General features: G+C 42.7%; 1 protein-coding gene across 5 annotated transcripts in view; it reads right to left on the bottom strand.

The window, feature by feature from the left end:
• The window catches only part of PHF21A (PHD finger protein 21A), a 136,975-nt gene extending 122,003 nt beyond the window's left edge, over window positions 1-14,972 (bottom strand). Inside the window, exon 1 of one of the 5 annotated variants that reach the window (XM_081906037.1) lies at window positions 13,959-14,972. The gene's annotated coding sequence lies outside the window, so the exon portion shown is untranslated. Of the gene's footprint in view, window positions 1-13,549; window positions 13,705-13,958 lie in introns of those variants that run through there. The other 4 variants (XM_081906036.1, XM_081906035.1, XM_081906033.1 and 1 more) reach the window with 4 other exon arrangements.
• Window positions 14,973-23,790: the final 8,818 nt, after the last annotated feature.

Below are 23,790 nucleotides of genomic sequence, written 5' to 3'. Positions count from 1 at the left end.
GGAAGGGAAAGGAGACCGTTGGAGGGAGTTCCGCATTCCAGACATTCCAGAGCCACCTTTCCCGCCGGCAGAGCCGATGGAAGTTGGAACAGCGCGGGCGCGCGCAGTTTCAAATCCCAGTGAAGGGCGGAAGAAGGAGGGAAGGAGCGCCAAGAGATGTTATCTCTGCCAACAGCCAGGGCACTTTGCCAGAGTCTGCCCACAAAGAAAGGAATGGCAAGGGATGGCAGGAGCTGTTGGGGGAAAGGAAGAGGAAGGCAAGGAGCAAGTAAAAGCCAACGCCTGGCTGCCACCGTCGGGGCACAGCAGCCAGGCCAAAGAGCAGTGAAAGTGCCCATGCCGGAACCTCCCAGACCCGCTTTAGTGATAGAGGTGTTACTAGAACTGCCAAACGGACACCCACTAAAGATCAAGGCGCTTTTGGATTCAGGCAGCTCCTGTAATTTCATGAGTAAGGAGTTTGCAGCTGAGCACCAGATACAGACCATCCCTTTAAGTAACCCCTTGCAGGTGACTACGATTGACGGCAGAGAGCTGTTGGGGGGAGAAGTTAGCCAACAGACTGTCCCGATGATAATGAGGGTGGCAAGGCACACCGAACAGATAGCGTTTAATGTGGCCATCCTGGGAGGAGCGCCCATCATTTTGGGGATGAGCTGGCTGGCGCTACACGATCCGCTAGTGGGCTGGCATCAGAGGGTGGTCTCCTTTGGGTCAGCGCATTGCCTAGAACACTGCAAGGAGGGGAAGGTTTCGGGAGGAGACAGAGTCACCCTAGCCGGGATGGAAGTAATGGACAAAGGGAAGGTGCCCCCGCAATACGCAGATCTGAGCAACGTATTCAGCGAAAGGGAAGCAGACAAACTGCCACCGCATAGACCCTTTGACTGTCAAATCAACCTACTCCCTGGGGCCCAACTCCCAGTAGGCAAACTGTACGCCATGTCAGACAGGGAGATGCAGGAGCTGAGGGAGTTCATTGACAAAAACCTGAAGCGAGGTTTCATCAGAGAGTCCCGAGCGGTGGGGGGCAGCCCAGTGTTTTTTGTGGACAAAAAGAACACAGACAAACCGAGACTGGTGTGTGACTTTAGGGCCCTCAATGCAGTGTCGGAGCCCCTGGCTTTCCCTATGCCCCGAATTGATGACATTTTGACCAGAGTAAGGAAGGGAAGATTTTTACAAAGCTGGACCTGCGGGGGGCGTACAATCTGATACGCATAAGGAAGGGAGATGAATGGAAGACCACCATGTTTACCCCTTTGGGAGCCTTTGAATACCTCGTTATGCCCTTCGGTCTACAAGGGGGCTCCGCGTGTTTTCAAGCTTTTATAAACCACGTTCTGGGACCTTTGCTCTACAAGAATTGTGTGGCCTTTTTAGACGACGTGTTGGTGTATTCGGAAGATGAGGAACAGCATGTGAGGGACGTTCGAGAAGTGTTGGGCAGGCTGCAAGCCAACCAGCTGTGGGTGAAACTGGAGAAGTGCCAGTTTCATACCAAGGAGGTGGAATTCCTGGGGTACCGCTTGTCAGACAAGGGATTGGCCATGGATCCAGGCAAGGTCCAAGCGGTACTGGAATGGAAGACACCGAAGACCAAGAAGGACGTGCAAAGATTCTTGGGGTTTGGGAACTTTTATCGGAAGTTCATCAAGAACTTTGCCCACTTGACGGCGCCCATCACCGACTGCCTCAGCAGCAAGAAGAAATTTGTTTGGACGGTAGAGGCGGATCGAGCCTTTGAAGAACTGAAAAGGGCTTTCGCCTCGGAAGAACAACTTCTGCATGTGGATTTACGAAAACCCATGAGAGTGGAAACCGATGCATCCGACCGGGCGGTAGGGGCGGTCCTTCTTCAACCGGGGAGGAGTGCGTCGGAGTGGAGACCGTGTGCCTTCTTCTCGCGGAAGCTGAATAAATCCGAGAGGAATTACACGGTGTATGACAGGGAACTACTTGCCATTCACGAAGCATTCCGGAGGTGGAGACATTTATTAATTGGGGCACAACACAAGGTGCAAGTGTGCACCGACCACAAGAATTTAGAGTATTGGAGAACAGCTCGAGTGCTCAACCAACGACAAGTGAGATGGGCACAGGAATTCTCCAAATTCAACTTTGAAATTTGTTATGTGCCAGGCCCAGAAAACGTCAGGGCGGACGCGCTCTCACGCAAATCAGAGTATTGGGAAGGGGAGGGGGCGATCGAAGAGAGACATGTCATCCCGGAGGACCGCTGGGTGTGTGGGGCGGCGCTGGTGGGGCAACGAGAACTGGTAGAGGAAACGGAAAATGATGAATATGCCCAGGATAAGCTCAGAGGTCTCAGGGGGGAGGGCGAGAGCCCCGGAGGTTTTGAGGAAAGAAATGGGGCATTGTATTACAAAGGGGCACTGTATATACCCGAAGGTGAATTGAGGGGGAGAGTACTCAAGCAGTTGCATGATAGCCCCACGGCGGGACATTTTGGACAACACAAGACCATGTGGTTGGTTACCAGGGAATTTTGGTGGCCTAAGGTGAGGGAAGATGTAAGGGAGTATGTAAGAGGGTGTGACCAATGTCAGCGAGCCAAAGGGGAAAGAAGGGCGCCGGCAGGGTTATTAGAACCATTACCCACACCAGAACGGCCTTGGGAAGCGATATCAATAGATTTTATGACGGATCTGCCAAAGTCCAAGGGGAAAACAGCCATCATGGTAGTAGTAGACCTGTTAACTAAGATGTGCCACTTTGTAGCATGCTCACATGCAGTCACAGCGGAAGAAACAGCGAAGTTGTTTGTAGAACACATCTTTAGGTTGCACGGGGCTCCCTTGAGGGTGATCTCAGATCGCGGCAAACAATTTACTTCCAGGTTCTGGAGGAAGCTCATGAGCTTGCTGCACGTGGAAGTCAATTTTTCAACTGCCCGGCACCCTGAAACCAACGGGCAGGCGGAAAGAGCAAATGGCATTCTTCAACAATATCTGAGGTGTTATGTCAATGACAGAGAGAACGATTGGGTCGAAAAGTTGGCGTTGGCAGAATTTGCCTACAATAATGCGGAGAATGTGTCCACAGGGATGAGTCCCTTTTTGGCTAATTACGGGTGTCACCCCAGGGCATTTCCAGGGGAAGGAGGGGAGAGATGGAGCGTCCCAGCGGCTGAACATTTTGTAGAAGAGATGGAAGCGATCCATCATCAGCTCCAGCTCAACTTAGAAAGGGCTAAGGCACAATATAAGAAGCAGGCAGACAAGAACAGAAGGGAAGGTGAAACCATAAGGGTGGGGGATCAAGTGTGGTTGTCAACCCAAGGGTTGCCGTTCAAAGGGGGTTGTAAGAAATTGAGGCCCAGAAGATTGGGACCCTTTGAGGTCATTCAGCAGGTCAACCCGGTAGCTTTCAAACTCCGATTACCCAACCACATGAAATTGCACCCAGTGTTCCACAGGTCGTTACTGTCACCATACAGGGGGGGACGTGAAGGGGAGTACGTCAGGGGACCAGCCTTGGAAGAGAGGGAACGCCGCAACCATGTAGCGGAAATCCTCGATTCCAGGTGGAAGGGAAATCAGGTGGAGTATTTGGTGGCGTGGGAAGGGGAACCGGAGTCAGAAAACACCTGGGTGAATGCAGAGGAAGTCAATGACGAGGTTTTAACAGAAACGTTCCACCAAAGGTTCCCGAGGAAACCTCAGCCGATAGCAAGGTTTAGGAGGGAGTATTTCGGCACCACCGATGAGGAAGAGGAAATGGAAGGGTTCGCGGAGTCGGAGTTGGAAGAGGGAGTGGACTCCGATGACGAAGATTACCGAGAGAGTAGGAACAGCAACAAGTGGAGGGAAGTGTTCGCGACGTCGGAAGACGAAGGAGGTTCTTTCAGGGGTTTTACCTCCTCACCGCCAGTAGGGGAGGAGACGGGAGGGGGTGAAGGGGGCCCTGGAGGGGAGGTGGATGTCAGGGAACTGCCATCTAAAGCGCCGGGGGCGCAAAGGCTCACTGAGGTTGAGAGAGGAGTAGCAGCGGAAGAGGGAACCAGTAGAGGGCGAGCAAGAACTCCAAGGGAAAGTGAGTCGGAGGGATGGCTCAGAGACGCTTCCAGCGAAAACAGTGGGGAGGTCTCAGGACCTCCTATAGGGACACCCACACCTCGCCGGAAACTGTCACGCCGAGAGGCCAGACGACGTGTTTCCGTTAAAGAGCTTTTATGTTGGAAACGATTCCGAAAGCAGCCACTTTCGGATTCTACTAGTGATTGACGCAGCCATGCTGGAGGGGCTCCGTCACAGGCAGAGGTTTGAAAACCTGATCAAACTCTGAGGGACTTGCATTTTACGCACAAGCAGCTCATCGTCCCGTCACAGGTTGTTTAGATTATGTGTAGAGCATGACCTAAGGACTCCAGTGTCCCACGCTTTCAAAACCAAAAGTCCATCCATACTTGTACCAATGACCAATCAAATTATCAACTTTCCTCCTCACCAAGATAATACAAGCAGCAAAACAAGAATCCCACTAGGGCTGGGAATCATATAACTGTAGATTTGGAAGGGCCCCTGAGGGTCATCTAGTTCAACCCCCTGCAATACAAGAACCTGAACTAAAACATCCATGACACAGAACCACAGAACTGTAAAATTAAAGGTGAAAATACTTCAAATTCCCATAAGCCTAGACCAGGGGTAGTCAACCTGATCCCTACCACCCACTAATGGGCGTTTCAGGATTCCAGGTGGGCAGTAGGGGGTTCTAGGGCACATGTTACTGCAGCACTGGTGGACGGTAAGGAAATTTTACCATCAAGAAAGATGCATTAGTGGCCGGTAGGTATAAAAAGGTTGACTACCCCTGGCCTAGACAATCAAACACCTATCTTTTTTCCAACCCTGGTTTTTCTCATTAAGAAAGTTGATCAAATGCTACATTAGCATGTATTTGTTTCAAAATTCATGGTAACACGAGATTTGATCGGCAAAATGCCCCGAGTACATTAAATGAGACTATGAACATCTACAAATTCTAACTAATAAAACATAGGTAGTAACATGTGAGTTCCCAAGTACAGCTTTATCCCACAGCATTCTACAGCTTTAGAATGTGGTCCCTAGGCCACAGGACTTGCCAGATCTCCTTCCACAGGTGGTGATCTGGATTTCATTTTTAAATTTGCTAATTGCTTTAAATCACATTTTAAAGTTAAACTTTATATCCCTCTGAGATAAACGAGCAAAACAAATAAACAAAGAGATACCGTAGTTAATAAAAGTCCCCAAACCTATTTTTGAGGATTTCATCTGTGCCTCTAGTTATTACACAATAATTATTACAAATACAGAGGCTAGGACTTGCCATTAATCATATTGAAGAAGTTATATACAAGTTGTCTCAACCATTTGTATCAAAATATGAACAACTAAAACCCCAAAATTCAAGAACAGATTTAATACGGCTCTCAATGCAAAGCAAGACATCTCCCCCAACAGTATAAATAAATTGTCCAGAATGTCTTAAATAATTTTTAAACTCTGATCTAGAATAAAAAAAGGATATGGGGAACATTTTCAACTCTATTTTTCTGCAGAATATTTTGCCTTTTTAAATTTGCATCGTTCATAAAATGAATTAGTCTCATAATGAGCTGACACAATACCATCTGAAGTGGGCAATTGGAAAGGACATATTACTAGTCAAAAATCTAAAAATTAATGATTTGGATCTGGAAGTGTCTTTGTGAGTGTAAAGGCATTCTGCCTGCACAAGGGGGCCCCCACTGAATTCTCTCAGCATCCCTGTGCTGCTGTGGCCCACCCCACTCATGGCACACAACATGTTCCAAAGGACCCCTTAACTCTCATGAGTGGCTTTTCAGGGACACAGGAGAAAGGAAAGCCCAACTGTAAATATAGCATTCTACTTGCCAATTTCTGGATCTAAGCAATGTTGTAACTATTTTTTTCCTGTGTGGCTATTCCAAGGAACAGCATATATTTATGCTCATAGTTCTTTCACACATGCTAGATTAGTGTGTTAATGGTTTTAAATACATTTGCTTTGCCTGCCTTAAAATCTAAATAATGTAAGGGAAGTGTGTGCTTTTGAGATGTCATGTCTTAAAATATTGACAAGCACTTCAGTAAAAATAATTTTCAAGTGAAGCTTTGAATATGTTTGAATATAACATTTAGATCACACTAAGTGCACTTTATTGACTTCCCCCCCTGAATCAAATTTTATTTCAACTACTTTTAGTAGTTGCGGAACTTTTTCAGATATTTATAAAGAGCATAAAATTAACAGTACATACCTTTTCGGTTTGATATTTGTTTTGGGTCCGCCCCCAAATGTAAATCAAATAAATATGCTAAATCAGATCTTCATTAACTCAATTTCTTTCCAAATTTTAAGGCTGCATTTTGAAAGTTGAGTGCTACCACTGGCTCAATAATGATTTTACTAAAAACAGGATCCCTCTTTCTCTGCCATGGATTAAAGTGGAATCTATGTTTCATGAAACAAGAAAGGAAAAAACTAAAAGTAAAAAAAAATCCAGATGAAGCCTCTTTGCAGTGTTCACTATATATCAGTTCAGTAGAAAGAAAGAATAAAACAATTTTAAGAAAGTTTCCACCAGAAGGCAGCATGTGGTGTTGGTTCTATTCTCGCAACTGTTTCTTTAAAGTAACCGCCTTATGTCTAGTGAAGACTCTAGAAACAATCTATATTCAAAAAAATGACACTGTTGTCACAGCATTTCACTGGAGGTGCCAATTTTAGCATTTATACAACTAATAGGCAGGAAAAGAAAAGCGCTCCATAAAGTTTTGGAACATGAAAAGAACACAGTACTGCAACAGTGCAATATTCAGTGCTGCTGAAACCGCCAGACAGGCATTCTACTGCACTTCCCTCTGTAGGCAGCCGAAGTATTGATGAAGCCTGCAGATGCAGCAACTGTACCGTCCATAAAAAGCCAAGACAGCTGTTGCCATGACTACTATAAGTCAGTTTATCAGAAAAAAATATTGTGATTACTCATAAGTTTGGATTTATAAGATGCTAAGCCCCGATTGCTAATTGACTGAGGAGATCAACCATTATTTTGCATGCAAGTATATTGCCTTAGAGTAGCACATGGTTAACAATACATGGAAACACAGCAGGAGAGGGAAAGGAAAGAAGAAATCAATGCCTTTCTGCCTAGTGCTTCTTCTCTTCAAGTACTGACAGTTTGTGTTCTGCATGCAGCCAAAACAAAACAGGAAAAACACCATATTTTGGCTTATATGTGAGGATTTTTTCCCTTAGGCCTACTAACAATCTAAAAAGTGTTATCAGAGGATTAGACTTTAAGATAAAAAGCCCCAAACTTTTTCACTTTCAAATTTAACACTTAATCAATTAAAATTTGCTCTTTGCTTTCCTATTAAATACAGCACATAGGTTTTAAAACACCACTCTTAATTTAATGGAGAAGACAGCCATTTTCTTTTTCTAAAAAGGTACACATTAAACTTCTCATGGTTAACATAATATAACTCTTTTTAATCACTGAAGGATCATAGTGAGGAAGCATAAAATTTGGAGATGGGAGGGGAAGTCGGCAGTTGCCAGAATGCACCAGCAAACAGGGTATAAGACTGGGTTTAATAAGATGAAAATGTAGAAGTTGCACTATTTCAGTACATTGCTGAAAAGCAAGGGAAGGTGGAATCCTGAACTGAAAAGCTACATTTGATATACTGTTGAAAACTTTGTCTTCAGCAAGTGAAAGCTGAGAATATATATTTTTCGATAATTTTGTCCAGCAGATCAGGCTCCTCTCCTATATGGAAACACCCTGCTACTGGCCACTCTGGACAATTTGGTTAAACAGTACTGTGTCTTATAATCTAAAAACTTTCATATTTCATTTACAACATAAGAGTGAGTCTCGGTTTGCATAAAACAGCAGCCAAGGATGCTGGTGTCCATGAGACAGATAGTGTTAATAGTGTATTAAAGGGCACTCATCATTCTATTTGCAAAGCTGAATTACCCATAAATTTTGACGAACTTATGCAGAATCACACTGCTGACATACCACATAATGTGCTTGTATTTCTTTAAAGAAAGCATTATGTTTGGAAAGTTGATCAGTCTAAATCAGTAATTCAGAGCTTAACTTTCAATTGTCAGGAGTGCTTTATGCACACACTCACATGAGCTGACAAAACAGAACACAGTTCTGTACAGGCTTCAAGCTGTCTTACAAGTCTGAAAACCTCAGTATGCATTTAACTGGATCCTAGATCTCACAAATTCAAAGCTAATGAAGGAGTATTTCCAAGATTTACAGTGGAATCCAATAGTATCCATCTGACAGCAGAATGGGCATTCTTGGCAGAACAGATTTCCTCTCCCCCTCACATACTCCCCATATCTGCTTAAGAGGACTGAGAAACCCTCCAGTGAAGATTTAGGGAGTGTGGGAAGAAGGGGAAGTCTGCTTGCATGACTTAAGAATTTGAACATGGATAGCAAATTTTAATAAATAATGTTAATCATTTATTTAATAAATAATTTAATCACAATTGAGAAGATTTGCACACCAATGTCCCAAGTTAAAAATTAAAAGGTACAAGAACACAGAAACTAACACTGGAAAAGCCAAGTGTCCTTCTATTGAATGTTCATGGGTCATTGAGCAGATTAAAATTAAGTGCCATGTGCGCTCGAACTATCCTTTCTGTATTGTGTGAGATAACATTTGTAAGCACACATTAGCAATGAAGTTTTTAGGTATAGGTGATTGGTAATCTCTTCATGCAAGAACCAGGCCCTCTTCACCAAAGAATCACACACTATATATATAAAAAAACCTTTGTCTAGTCTAACACCAAAACTCGCATAGAAAATATTTGAAGAAATAGCTTGCAGTTTGCTGGCTTCCCTGCGTCTGTTTCCCTAACAAGTTACGCTTTTAATATGGAACATTATGCTCTTCAGTGTCAATAAGCTACCTATCCAGGAACCAGCATACAACCTGCCGCTATAGTAGCTCCAAGAATATGCTATCCTCAAACAAGCTGAGCTCAGAGGAATTAGATGTAAACATCCCTTTTTACACTGGGATGCACAGCCTTTTCCCAATATGTATCTTAATTCTAAAAATTGTTGAATCAAATTCTGAACTACAATTATGACTTAATACACGATTACTACAACACTTGCCTCAAAGCTTATTTTCAGCCTCTTGCATAAACACAACAGCAGCAGAATAGAATTTGCATAACAATTCTGAGGGGTTTTTCCCCTCCCACTGTAAATAAATAACTCATAGTAAAAAAGTACAACTCCAGTAACTTTTCATGCAGTATTCTTCTGCATCACACAGTTTACATGCTGGGAGGGGGGAGCTAGATTTGTCTCTAAGATTTCCAAGGAGATGTGTAAATCAGCTGTTGCATTTTCATAGTAGCACTGTGCATTTTAATGTTTCTCAGTGTCCAGGGATATTCCATGCCATGGAGATTGACTATATGCAAAAATGTCTATATTTTTGCAGTTCAACTTCTTTTACTATTCTTTGACAGTGAAATAAGATAAGATTTTAAGCAGGTTCTCACACTACACAAACACATCAGCAATATCTAACTCCAGAAGTTAAAATCACAGCACCAAACAATTCTCACTTGCCACACTATTTACTTCAAACTACAGTAAGTGGAACATATTTCTTTTAATAGTCATATTAACTGTTAACAATATTATACAAAATGGGGTAGAATTAAATTATTACCATGAAACATCTCCACATACTGCAATTCATAAATTCATTCCAATGGTAAAGTTATCCCTGTGATACTGAAGCAACTCATTCCAGTTTCTATTCCCTGCATAGTGCAAAACACAACTCTTAGTAACTGTTAGAACTATTTCCCCCATAAATTAAACTGAAACAATACAACAGTATAGTTCTGGTGTGAAACAAAGAATTATACATGAAGAAAGTACTATAGAGTTTAATCTAGACCTAAGTCATGCTTAGTAGACTAAACCTACTGAAATCAGTGGGCCCAACTTATACTCCAAGCATGACTAATGTTGCAATCCTAGTCTCACTTTCCTGGAAGTAAGTCCCAGCAAATTCAATTAAAACTTACTTCTGAGTAGACTTGGTTAAGCTTGAAGTTTAAGTTTGTAGCTAACTGATAATATTTGTAAAAGGCAAGCATGTCCCAAACAACAGGATGAGAAATTGTTCCATTATCACCAATAACTTCAATATACACAGAGGCCGAGCCAGACTAAGCTGATCACTTTCAAGTTGCATTGATTTCAATGAGAGAGTTAAGCATGTGCTCAAATCACTCCCACTAAAAATCAATGAGATTTAAAAGCAATTAGCTTTGGCTAGATTGGCCCAAATAGTTTGCTACAACTTCAGAACTTTGAGAACTACAGAAAATAAGTACTAAAATCCAACAGTGAACACTTGTTTAGCTCTAAAAGATCACTACAAATCTTAAACAGCATTTCAATATCAAGCTTGAAACACTAAATATATTACGGTACTTATAATTGCTTATAAATGAGGAAGGTGGTACACTTGAAAAAGAAAACAAGTAAATCCTAGCCATCTCATCTGATCATTCTCTTTCCAATACAATGGGGGGGGGGGAATATCCCAAAACTTATTACAAATACCACTTACATTTGTGCTTACAATGCAGAAGCACTCCTGTATGTACAATGATACATGAATACAGGCTTTTCTATTAACAACATTTAACCTGAAAATACTTTAAATAAAGGAGGGGAGATCATCCCTGTTTTACAGCACAATCCTACGCATGTTTACTCAGGGGTAAGACCTTTTGGGTTCAACTAAGTTCCCATTTCCTGATGCCCAACTTCAAAGGCATACAAAAGTGGTAAGCAGAATGGATTCCAGAGGAAGATGCTATTTTACCTTTTCCCTCAAAAGCCAGAAGTGGCTAATCAGCAAACTTCTAGATATTGTTGTATTACAACTCCCATCAGTCCTGATCATTGGCCATGCTGGCTGGGGCTGATGGGAGTTGGAGACCCCAACAACAGCTAGAGGGCCCCAGGTTAGCCACCCCTGCTATAAATATAAATACTCCAGCAGGCAACGACTTGGTTTCACAGAAGTTACTGTATGAACCACAAAAACAAAACAAAACTGGAAGCTCCTGAGGAAAAAAGATGACAACAACCAGTTTCTTAAAGTATTTTTTACATGGTCCTATTTTCACTTCTACTGGTTAATAATATAGCTGCTGTTGTTGAAGGGAATTGAGAAGGTAAAGAGTTTTCATCACAGGAAAAACTGAATAAAAGATAGTAAAATCTAATTCCAAGTTTATGTGCACTGTAGTGTCAAATGATGCTGCCCCGAGAACCCCAGCCATAGAATAGTGCTTACTAAGTACTATGTAAACCAATAGCAAGAAACTCCAGTGTGGATACACAAGTTCATAGAATATATGAAAACAAATAGGGCTGTCTCTTGCTCAGAATTATTATTAAATATCAGTATATTTAAATAAGAGGATTATAGGGAAGAAAGTCATTTCTTGAAAAGCTATTTAAACAAGTCTCTACGTTAAAAATTTAAAGTATATTCAATGGAGTGTACTACTGTCAAGGTTAAGGATCTGCAAGGTTACACCCACATTAACCCCACATTTTCAGCTATATCACAAAAGTACCTACTAATGTTGACCTTCGGTGATTATTATTATTTAGCTAAACAGCATAATATCAAAAAAACATTTTCAACCCTATTTAACCTTATTTTTCATTGGGGAGGGGGGAGATTATTACTGCAGCATTTACCCGTTGTAGAGAAAATTTAAAAATAGCATCCAGTTTTAGTGCTTGCTACATGTAAAGGAAGTTGTCACAAAGTAAAACTTAACATTGAAGTGTCAAGGGAAATTATAAATTAAATATAAACAAGGATATGAAAGTTGGTCCCTAAAATGATTACATCCCTAAACTCTTCCAATTGAAAAGCAACTTACTCCCAAATAATGCTATCCTAAGAACTTCTAAGCAAAACAGATTTAGGACTGACGAAGTGATAAGATCTTGGACCATGATATTCTGCTAGTATCACAGTGAAGGATTTTGAAAGTTGTTTGTTGAGAATGCCTTTCTGTAGTTCCTTTCCTTTATTCCTTTAAAAGGAATTTTCCTATGGAGTTATTTCAGCAGACATGAGCAGCAGCTTCTCCCCAAGTATTGTAATAATAAGTGTCTTGCTGTGATTAACATGATCAAGTGTGCTAATTTCAAGCCCAGTATTAATCAATGGAGAAATATAGTGCTTAACTATCATTACTATGCTATAAGTAACCTACATCAGACTATTTTCTATATGCAGATATTTTATATTGCAACTTTCATTTTAAAAAGTCACATCCCTGTTGGAAATGGAGCTGAAAAGTCTGGTCACGGAAGCAAAATCCATGTTCAAGTACACAGGCCTGAACAAGTAACAATTCACTACAACTTTACAAATGGCCCACCAAAGTTTAATCACATACAATAAACAATAGAAAGAAATTAAGCACCTTGGTCCAAACGGCATTTACTTTGGAGTATAACCCACTGATTTTACTGGCGCTTATCTGTAAGTGTGTGTGCATAGTCTGATTTGACATTAAAAATACAGCATGTAATTTAAATACAGTAGCATCCTCCTACCTATCAAAACAACCTCCTTGCCACCTGCAAACATCCCCAACCAAATAACCAAAAAGTGGCCAATACATACTTATACTGTATCTCAAACAGTGCAAAGCCCTGAGTGAGTGGGGTTGATCTAATCCCCCCCACAACAAAAAAGTCTAACAATGCAATCTAACACTGCAAATATTTTTTTGGGGGGTGGGGATCCCATCAGAATAACAAAGAGGCAAACAGAAAAGTAAGGAGATCCACAATCACAAGGGGACTAGACCAAATGGCAGTCCCACATACAACCTCACTCCTCCTACATAACACACGCAGAAATGGAAGAGGAGGGGGGAAAAGAAGGTACACATCTCCAGTCACTGCAAACATGTGCCAGAGTAGGAGTGTGAAATCCCAAAGGTGTCCTTGCACCGAGCTTTGTATCCGTGCAGCAAGGGCTGCCCCAGGGTGAGGGGGGCAAGAGAGACTTCAGAATAACAAGTTGCTGAAGAAACGGAATTTTCCCAGCACTACTCGGGCCACCAAGACAAATTAAAGGCGAAGAAGAAGAAGACGAAGAAGAAGGGAGGCGGAAAAAACCGCCGCCGCAGCAGCAGCAGCTTTACTACGAATCCTCAATCATCAAAGCAGCATCATTTCCAAGATAATAAAACTTCCCCCAGCAGCATCACAGAGGAAAATCAGCCCAACACACACAAAAGGGCCTGGAAATAATCATCCCGAGGAAAACCAGAAGGGATGGGAGAAATCACCCCTCCCCGCCAATGTGTCATCTCCTTCTCCCCCCTCCCTCCCTACTCCAATGTGTCACCTACTCCCTCCCGCTCCTCCACCCCCTCCTCGCTCAGAAACTTACTTCAATCCTTACAGGTGACAGAGAAAGGACATGCCCCCTTCCCGCATCTCGCGCCTATAGATCTATACAGATCTACATCTATATATCTGTTGGTGCGTGGGGGGGGGGCGAATTAAACTGAAGTTGTTGCTCCTTATCTCCAAGTTGGCTCGGGAGTCTGATGGTGGACTTTACACCCCGTCGTCGTCGTCGTCGTCGCCCTCCAAACCTACCCTTTCCTATCCCCCCACCCCTACCCGCCAAACTCCCTGAGAAAGACAACAAGGCACAAGACGGGGAGGGGGGAGGGGGGAGACCAGCACTACTTGGTTGGGGGGGGGAGAGAGAGAGAGAAGCAGAAGAGAAAGAAAGAACAGAGCGGAGAAAACAGGGAGGTGGAGGAGAGAATCCAAAAGGTGGGATACTACACCCTGCTGGTGGTGGTGATGTTGCTGCTGCCGCTGCCGCCGCTGTCTGGCCGGGCCCCCCCTGGCAGGACCTCTCTTGGAGGGGGGGAGACTCCTCTTCATAGGGAGAAGAAGGTGGTGCAGCTGCTCCTCCGGGCCTCCCTGTCCCCCTCTTCTCGGCTCCTCTCCTCTCCTCCTCCTCCTCCTCCTCCTCTCACTTTCTTTAATCTAAGCTGGGAGTGGAAGATGGTTGGTTGGCTGGTTGCTCCCTTTTCCTCCACCTCCTCCTCCTCCTCCTCCTGCTCCTGCTTTTCCTCTTCTCCCTCTCCTCTGAGGGGTCCTGTTCCTTCCCCTCTCCCCGGGGGGCTCCTCCTGCAGCAGGGAGGAGGGGGCGGGCAGGAAGAAAGGAACGAGGCAGAAGAGGCGCAGGAGAAGAGAAACTGTGACACAAAAACAAGCCGAGAAGCTGAACTCTTCTTCAATCCCATTCACCCGGCCCGGCCGCAGCACCCGCACGCCTGGATCACTCCGCCACCGGCCTCCCTTCGCTTTCCTTTCCTTTGCTTTCGCCTGGCCTGCCGGAGGCGCGCGCTCCCGACTCGAGGCTCGCGCGCGCCCCCGACACAACTCCCCTCTCTCTCTCTCGCTATCTCCCTCCCTCACACACACATACAGCTACTCCGGCCGCTCTCCGGAACGAGCGGGTGGAGTGGGGGGGGGGAGGAGGAGACGAGGGAGGGGACAAAAGCGGAGGGGGCGGCGGGCTCCCCCTTCCCTCTCCCCCCACCCCTCTCCCCCTATGAGTGAGGGAGGAGGGGCGGCCGGCCTCCTCGGGAGGAGGAGGGGGCGCCTCAAGGCTCCTCCTGAGGGACTACTTGACGTGTCGGTGCAGCGAATTTATTTCCCTTTGCCTAAGGAACGGGCTGTGCTGCGGCACCCATTGCCTAGGGAAAAAACCCGGATGTAAAGTGAGTGAAACTAAAGTAGAGTGAAGTAGGGCAGCAAACTCTAGTAGAGCAGCGGCGGCAGGGAAGGATCGTGCACCGGAGCCAGCGGGGAAGGGAGGGAGGGAGGGAGGGATCGTACACTGGGGCAGGCGGCGGCGGCGAGAAGAAACAACCAGAAGCGCCAGCATCTTCTTTTTTCCCTCCCCTAATGCAAGTGGCTCTGCGCAGGAAGCGGATACACCGAGGAATGAGGGAGAAACACGGCCAAGCATCCTCGCTTGCTCACTGCACTCCTCCTCCCACCCCCCCACCCCGCCCCACTGCAAAGGATTCTGCACAGGAAGCGAATGCACCAGGGCAAAAGCGAGAGAGAAAACACCACGCCAACAACAAAAGGAGCACGCAGTGTTCTTTCACAAACATTCTCTTTCCCCCATTTGCAAAAAAAAAAAAAAGATTCTGCACAGGAAGTTGATGCGCCAAGGGCAGGAGTGAAAACATGAATAATCGCCCCGATTGCAAAGGGGCTTTGCACAGGAAGTTGATGCACCAAAGCAGCGACTGCACAAGCATCCTTAGCCCTAACGCCGGGGATTCTGCACAGGAAGCTGACATACCGGAGGAGGGAAAGGGGTGTGAGAGGGAACAAGAAGCATCACCATCCCAAAGCGAGGAGCTTTGCACAGGAAGTTGATGCAACAGGGCAGCAAGGGCTCCGGGGGTGGGGGCAGCAGAACGGGACGCCACAAAAATAACTATACATGCAACATCCTAACAATGGAAAGAGCTCCCTTTGCACAGCAAGGTTTCAGTGCTACACTCACCTACTTGTAAGCAGATGTGACGGGATTTAACGGGGCTTACTACTGGGTAAACATATTTAGGAGAGTGGCATAAATCAGAGCACAGGGTGGGGACATGAGCGACATCTCGACAAATACAACGTTCTTTGCTAATGTACCAAAGAAGAGGCACATCAATCACAACAGCATCTTCGGCACAGCTAACGTGGCGTAGTCTCTCATCCAAAATAATTACTACACACTTACTTAGATGCATGACAAATTCTACTTTATCCACTCATGTTTTGATTTTTCTTAATATTATTACAATACCTAGCTTTAAAAAAAAGTTTTATTGTACTTTATGGTGCCATTTGTATTCATAGGCTCCCATAGAAAACCCACCCTCCAGGTGCCTGTAAATTAAAAAGTTTTATAAAATTAAATTAATAGAAAGTTATAACTTTCTATGTTACCTTAGATATACCAAGTCTGACATCCCTCTGATACGGTAATGTTCTTCAAAAAATTGTTAGTGAGATAAAATACATAGGATTTCTTTTGCTGTAACTTAAAGGTTAATAAGCATAATTTTAAAAGGACCATACAATATAATTATATTTTGAATTAGTTGCTTAAAGACCCATTTTAATAAGATTGTAAAACTAATAGCACTCTCCTAAACATGTTTGAAACAATCCAATCAAGGGAAATCCACGGGATTTAAGAGAGTTGCGACTGTTCCTATGCCATTGTTTTCAATGGGACATACTCATACTTAATTATTGTCAAATAACTGGCAGTATAAGCAGAACTGACTTCCAAGCAAGTGTAAGTAGACTCCTGCTGTAAGATACAGTATATTCTTTTGATTTTTTTGGTTGCAGATATGTGTTGACTTGATCATGCAATTAATAGTTCAGAAAATTACATCAATAGAAAACTAAAACTCAAAGGTGCACGCACTATGCAAAGTCTGGTGAAATAAAGTTCTTTTAAAGTTTATGTGCTATAGGGAATTGTGATGACACATGCATATATATATATATATTTGCTGTACCTAACAATGAATAAACAAAGCTTTAAATCAGCCATGCAATACTTGTATTATTATTATTTATATTGTATACTGCCCTACATCTGTAGATCTCAGGGCAATTCACAACATAAAATAACAATATAAAAAACACAAAATCCATAATAAGAAAAACAACAGCAAAAGAAACCGAAAAGTTGTATAGCTGTGATGGCTATATTCAACCACTAAGAATAGAAGCAATATGCCTTTGAATACTAGCTGTAGGGTACCAACTATGGAAGAGGGCGGTTCTCTTCATGCTACCTAGAGGTACTTTTCAATGTACATCTGGTTGGCCGCAGTGAGAACAGGATGCTGCACTCACTGGGTCTTGGGCCTGATTTGGCAGTGTTCTTATTTTCTTATCTGGTTGACCATTGAGCAGCAGGACTTCATTCTGGAGTAGGGAGGAATTTTATACAACTGGCCATAGATATACAATACCATAGGTATACAATATTTACAGAGACATTCACAGTTCATTTATGTTTTCAATAAGTGTGTGTGTCTATATGAAGAAATTTATAGGGCTGGATCCCAAAGATCTTTCCAGGCAATGGCTAGAATCCAAAGACTCCAGCTAGTTCTGTGTGCCAAGAGTTCTTCGGATCTGTGCTTACTGAAAAACAACAGCATTGCTGTATGGCAAGAAATGCTTGAAGGAGTTGTAAAAGCAGATTGTGGTATGACACAAGATCTGTTCAAAGACATACACACACACACACACACACACACAGAAATTGTTGGGTGGGTGTGAGCGCTTGAATTAGCCTAAAGTAGCCTATTAGAATAGTTCCTACCTAATTATTTACCTTTCCCCATCATTTTCTCCGCTATGCTTGCACCTGCTTCTACATTGTCCCCATGCCGCAGGACTTCTAAAATAAAATGGGAGCCTTTGTGGGCCAAATATAGAAAAGAATCTGATATTTTTCGAGAAAAAGAGATTATTGAACTCACCATGAACGCCTTCTTTGTTTTCTTATAATGGCAATGGCACCCACCTGAGGGGTGCCAGAACTGAGTTCCAGTGAGTTCCAGCTGAAAAAAGGCCCTGAATAGAAGATGTGGTAGTTGTGCAGGAGGTAGAGTTGTACACTGTCATAGACAATATTCACAAATAAGCCTACAGGATTCCTGAGCCCAAAGTAGAACCACATTCTTAATGGCAATTTAACCTACTAAGGGGAAAGAGTTATGTTTTCTGAAATACATTGCTATATGAGTTCTTGGGAAAGGGCAGTACCTCAGCATAATAAGCACTATTTCAAGCAAAATTTTCTGGAAAGGAATTTATTTATTGCATGGGGGGGAGAAATAACTTTTTGGATATTATGTAAGAGCCCATATTAGTGTGTTGCAGCAAAAACATCAGTGCCTTGTAGTACTTTAAGTGCTAATAAATGTATTATAATATGAGCCTAAGGCATCTAAACATGTTCTAAATTTTTTAAACTTCTAAGATGTCATAATAGTAATTATTATCTAGAAAAATCTTGATATATGTCACTTTAGAGCGAACATACTTAAAATGGAGGCTCTTTTGAATCTAGACAATATTGTAAAACATGTAATTCTAATGTTCTGGTGATGTCCGTCCAGGTTTGCAGATATATATGCCAGCGCATGTAGAGATGGGGGAGAAATTAGATTCAGTTCACATTTAAACTTACATAATTCACACTTTCCAAAACAATATGTGAACTGAAACACAGCCATCTTCCAAAATCCACACTTTTCACAGCTTTGCCATACATTGGTCCAGCCAAGCAATGTACACAAATATGAACATATTAGGGCAAAGTGTGCATATAAGTGCACATATTGCTGAGAATAATATATAAAATCATTGTATTAGGGGTAAATTGCTTGCAAAATGTCTTTATCTGTCACAACTGCATGCAATAAGGTGTTTATTAGGAGAAATTTGAACTAAAATGCTGAAGAATGTTCACATTGATTTTTTTAAAAAGCAAACTTCTGCAAAAAATAAATAAATCTGGAAATCTCAATTTAAGATTGGAAAAAGAAGAAACAGAACCAAAAATTGACAGATTCGTGGTCAGGATCCAAAGAACCCTGTAAATTAATAAAAGGGAAGGGTTGCAAATCTTTGTACTGAATTGAATCATATTCCCCCACTTCACAGGACCAGCTTTTTGCAATGGGAAGGCAGGCTGGAAAAGCCCCACTGTGCAGTTAAACTACTTATGTGATCCTTTGACCATCGTTCATTTATTCATTTTTATCAAATTGCAGTTCATAACATATTTAATATATACTTTTAACACATACTTAGATCTCTAGAATACGGAGCACACTGTAGGCAATAGTATTTGCAAACTTAGCCTTGTTGCATCTTGAGAAGCAACAGTAAGTTTGGCATTCTGATACCTGAGCTGTGTTTCTCTTAACTGAGAAGAGTAAAACTGTACATTGGGGCTGCAGTAGTAAACTTCACCAAGTTTTTGCAAGTTTAGGGCTTCTGTGTAATGACTATAGATGTTGCAAGAAGCCAGGATGAACTCATGGCTAAATTGTGAAACTACAGTTATAATGCAGTCATGATGAGTAAGGGATGAGAGTAATTTGATAGCAGTGTACATTTTATAACCAGAGTTCTCCTGTAACTGTTTTAAACAGGGAAGTCTTACAGCATCCTATGAGACTATCCCTTACAGAGATTGCATGTATATTGGTTCAGTTTTGTGTATCACAATTTCTGACTGCCCAGTAAGTGTGGGGGTAGAGCCAGAAAGTATCTATGATCTGGCTGTTGGAGTATACAGCTTTGTGCTTTTTATTTTGGTAAGGCTTCGCCAATTAATTAATTTAAAGGTTTTGTTTATGTGAACAGTCCATATTCTACCACCATCATATTTTGACAAATGGAGAAAAATTACTCAGGTTGCTTCCTACGTAATCCTTTACAAATTAATAAAATGTACTGTATCTTTTTACATTTTTCTTTTTGCATTATCTCTTGCCAGAATTTCTGTAGTAGTTCAAACATAGAATCTGCAATGCTATGATACATTTGGAAATAAGCTATACTTAATAAAAGTGCAAAATCCGTATGTTCCCTTAGTCATGGATGTTTCATTCGCGATGGGATTTTCCAAGGAATGTAAGGTCACAATTTTCTCATCATTTGATTTTTATTTAACCTATTTATTGGTAATGGGACTTTTCTAAGATAAATAATGTGAAGAATAGAGCCAGAGAATGTCAGCCTAGGAATGTAATTTGAGCCTGCAGTCCTCTGCACACTAACTTGGAGGTACTGTACATTGAATTCATTGGGACTTACTTCTGAGTAAACATACTTAGGATTGTGGTGTTAATCATGCTTGCTTGACAATAAACAATTCTAAGATCAGAAGGCATGGCCACCTACTTAATGGGTTGAACTTCAAGCAAATATATTTAAAATTGCAAGGCTAGAGAATTAAATGGTAATTCCCACAAGGCTCCAACCTGGAATTAAGTCTCATCGACTTCAGTGATAAAAACATAAGGTTAGCAGAATAAGGGTGCATGTGTCCTGAGGTCTGCAGCATAAAAAAATCCCATTTGTGCAAACAAGCAAACCCTTTCCAGCTGTAAGAGCTATTTGGCATCCTGACCATCCACTGCTATCAGTGCACATTGTGGGGGCCAAGAGACTCTGAAGGTCAGGCTAATTGAACTTTGCTGTGAGCTTGTATTTGTAGCTTGTTTCCCAACATAACGTTGCGAGTCATGCTGTCCCTTCTTATGCAATGTGGCCCTCCTTTCAGGCTTTGATATAATTTATTTCTTCTGGAGCCTGCAATGAAAACCAAAACCAGGATGGGGCCTGAAAACACTTCCTTGGGAGTCTGGGCGAGGAAAGCTGAAAAACAGCAGGGGTTTGTTTGTTTGCTTACTTGCTTTTGCTAACAGAAGTTGTCAACCTTTTCTGGTGCAGAAGCAGTTTTTTCAGCACATCATTCTGTTGTTGATTTGGATCAGGACTTTCTGCTATGTTTGCCTGTGCCCCTACCAGTCAGCCTGTGAATAAACAGAGGCGGCCAGTTTACTCAGTGATAGATACCATCGATATATCATTTTCATATAATTTTCTCTTAAACCATAGTATGCTGTAAATTTTATATCCATATTCCACAATCGTTCCCATGCTGGATGATGGAACATTTGGTCTAACAACTTCTGGAAAGCCAAAGGTTACCCACCCCAACTCAAGTCATTCTTCAGTTCTCCACTACCACCAGAAATTAGGCATGTTTTTACTCAGCAGATAATCTTTTTGGTTGTGGTTTACGTACGCAAACTTCCCTGAGAGTTTTACCTGGCATCTACGCTTACATATTTCTGGTTTCATGTGAGCATTGGATGCCTAGCTAAACAGAAATGTTTGGAAAATCAATAATGAGGGAGACAAATAGACCTCTACAGGGAGGGCATTCCCTTACAAATGGGGAACTATCACTGAAAAGGCTCCATTATGGGTCAGCAATGCCAACCAGGCAGACCCTAGTGATGGTGCCACCACAGCTAAGGCTTCACCTGCCAATCACAGGGTTGAATTGACACTCAGCTGCTGTCAGTCCTGGCCCCCTAAAGAGTGTGCCTGAATTACAGTGGTACCTCGGGTTACAAACGCTTCAGGTTACAGACTCCGCTAACCCAGAAATAGTACCTCAGGTTAAGAACTTTGCTTCAGGATGAGAACAGAAATCGCGTGGCAGCGCGGTGGCGGCAGTGGGAGACCCCATTAGCTAAAGTAGTACCTCAGGTTAAGAACAGTTTCAGGTTAAGAACGGACCTCCAGAACGAATAAAGTTCTTAACCTGAGGTACCACTGTATACAAATGTTATGTGCACCTATAATTTTGAACAGAGGTGCCAGGATGAACAACATAAGTTTTTATTTTCTTTCCATACATGATAGTTGAACACAGTATTGTATTATAATAATAATAATAATAATAATAATAATAATAATAATAATTTATTATTTATACCCCGCCCATCTGGCTGAGTTTCCCCAGCCACTCTGGGCGGCTCCCAATCAAGTGTTAAAAACAGTACAGCGTTAAATATTAAAAACTTCCCTGAACAGGGCTGCCTTAAGATGTCTTCTGAATGTCAGGTAGTTGTTTATCTCTTTGACATCTGATGGGAGGGCGTTCCACAGGGTGGGCACCACTACCTAGAAGGCCCTCTGTCTGGTTCAGTTATTTTCTGGGTTTTCATCCTCATTGTACTTCTGTTAATTTTTTAAAATTTCTATATGCATTTATCACTTATCACTTTTACTGTATTTTCTATGTGTCCATATCAGTGAAAAAACTACTACTACTACTACTACTAATAATAATAATAATAGGACCTGGGACAGGAGCAACTGTGTGTCAGGTACCAATGACAGAATCTAATTTTTATTTCTTTTATCCCGCTGTTGTCTCTTATGATGCGTTTTTTTATTGTAATGCTTTAAACATTGGGCGATATCCAATGCTCTCATTCTGCTAGCACCAGGGGTGTGTGCCCTAGGACAATGGAACCTCTCTCCTCTCCCCTTTAACTTTCTACATGATGTCAAAATCAGCTCTGGGGGGTTGGAGGACTCTCGAGAGGAGAGCATGCCAGCTGAAGGCAATTTATGAATTTGAATTAGCTGTGACTTTTTGTTGTTGTCTACAAGTCTCTATTAAAGATAATAGGCACCAAAGCTGTCCATGCCACCATACATAGCTGCGATCCGGGAGAATCACCAATATGCCCATCTTCAGGGGACATGCAAGCTGAACCATAGCTGTCAATGTTTTCCTTTTTTTAAGGGAAATGCCCTTATTCCGAATAGGATTCCTCGCAAGAAAAGGGAAAAGTTGACAGCTATGAGCTGAACTGAGACGACAGTTTCTCTAGAGTACAGTGGTACCTCGGGTTACAAACACTTTGGGTTACAGACTCCGCTAACCCAGAAGTAGCACTTCGGGTTAAGAACTTTACCTCAGGATGAGAACAGAAATCGCACTGCGGCGCAGCAGCAGCAGCAGGAGGCCCCATTAGCTAAAGTGGTACCTCAGGTTAAGAACGGTTTCAGGTTAAGAACGGACCTCCAGAACTAATTAAGTTTGTTACCAGAGGTACGACTGTACTGGAGCCCAGGAACTTTTAGCTGCACTTCTATCGCCACTCCCTGAGAGTAAGCGCATTGAACCGAATAGAACTTAGTTTTAAGAAGCCAATAATAGGTACTGTAAACCAACATATGAACGTAGGAAGTTGCCTTTTACAAAGTTAGAGGAATACTGACTGCCAGCAACTCTCCAGAATTTCAGGTCGAAGTCCGTTCCAGCTCTATCTGGAATTCCTGCAAACTGAACCTGAGACCTTTTGCATGTATGTATGACGAAAAGGACATTTAAGGAACAAGAGATTGGAGAAGACCAGTGACTGATTCAAGTGACTAAAGCCCCACTTGCATTTAAAGCAATAGCATACCACTTTAAGTCATAAGATCTTAGGGCGGTTCACAGAATAAAATACAGGATAAAAACAAGTAAACATGTAAAGCAAAACAGCAAAACAATACCCCCCCTTCCCAGTCATGCCTCCCCCCCCAAGCATACTGGGAACTGTAGTTTGTTCCCATAGTACTGAGTGTTAGAAGGCCTCTTTGCCCTCCTCAGAGCTACGTTTCCCTGGTTGTTCAACTATTCTGGGAACTGTAGTTCTATGTGGGGAACTGGGTTCTCCTAACAGCTCCCAGCACCTTTAACAAACGATATTTCCCAGGATTCTTTAGGGCAGGCTTCCTCAACCTTGGCCCTCCAGATGTTTTGAGACTACGATTCCCATCATCCCCGACCACTGGTCCTGCTAGCTAGGGATCATGGGAGTTGTAGGCCAAAAATATCTGGTGGGCCGAGGTTGAGGAAGCCTGCTTTAGGGGCTGGCTGGCCATGACTGTTTCAAGTGGTAGGCTACTGCTTTAAATGTATAGTGTCAATGAGACCTAAATGCATTTACGCTGTTATGGTTCTTTCTTTTTCCTGAA

Source organism: Podarcis melisellensis (genome assembly GCF_964234715.1).
Source record: "Podarcis melisellensis genome assembly, chromosome: 1".
Taxonomy (NCBI): Eukaryota; Metazoa; Chordata; class Lepidosauria; order Squamata; family Lacertidae; genus Podarcis; species Podarcis melisellensis.
The sequence above is the reverse complement of the archived record's forward strand: the minus strand, read 5'-3'. Positions and strand labels throughout refer to the sequence as shown.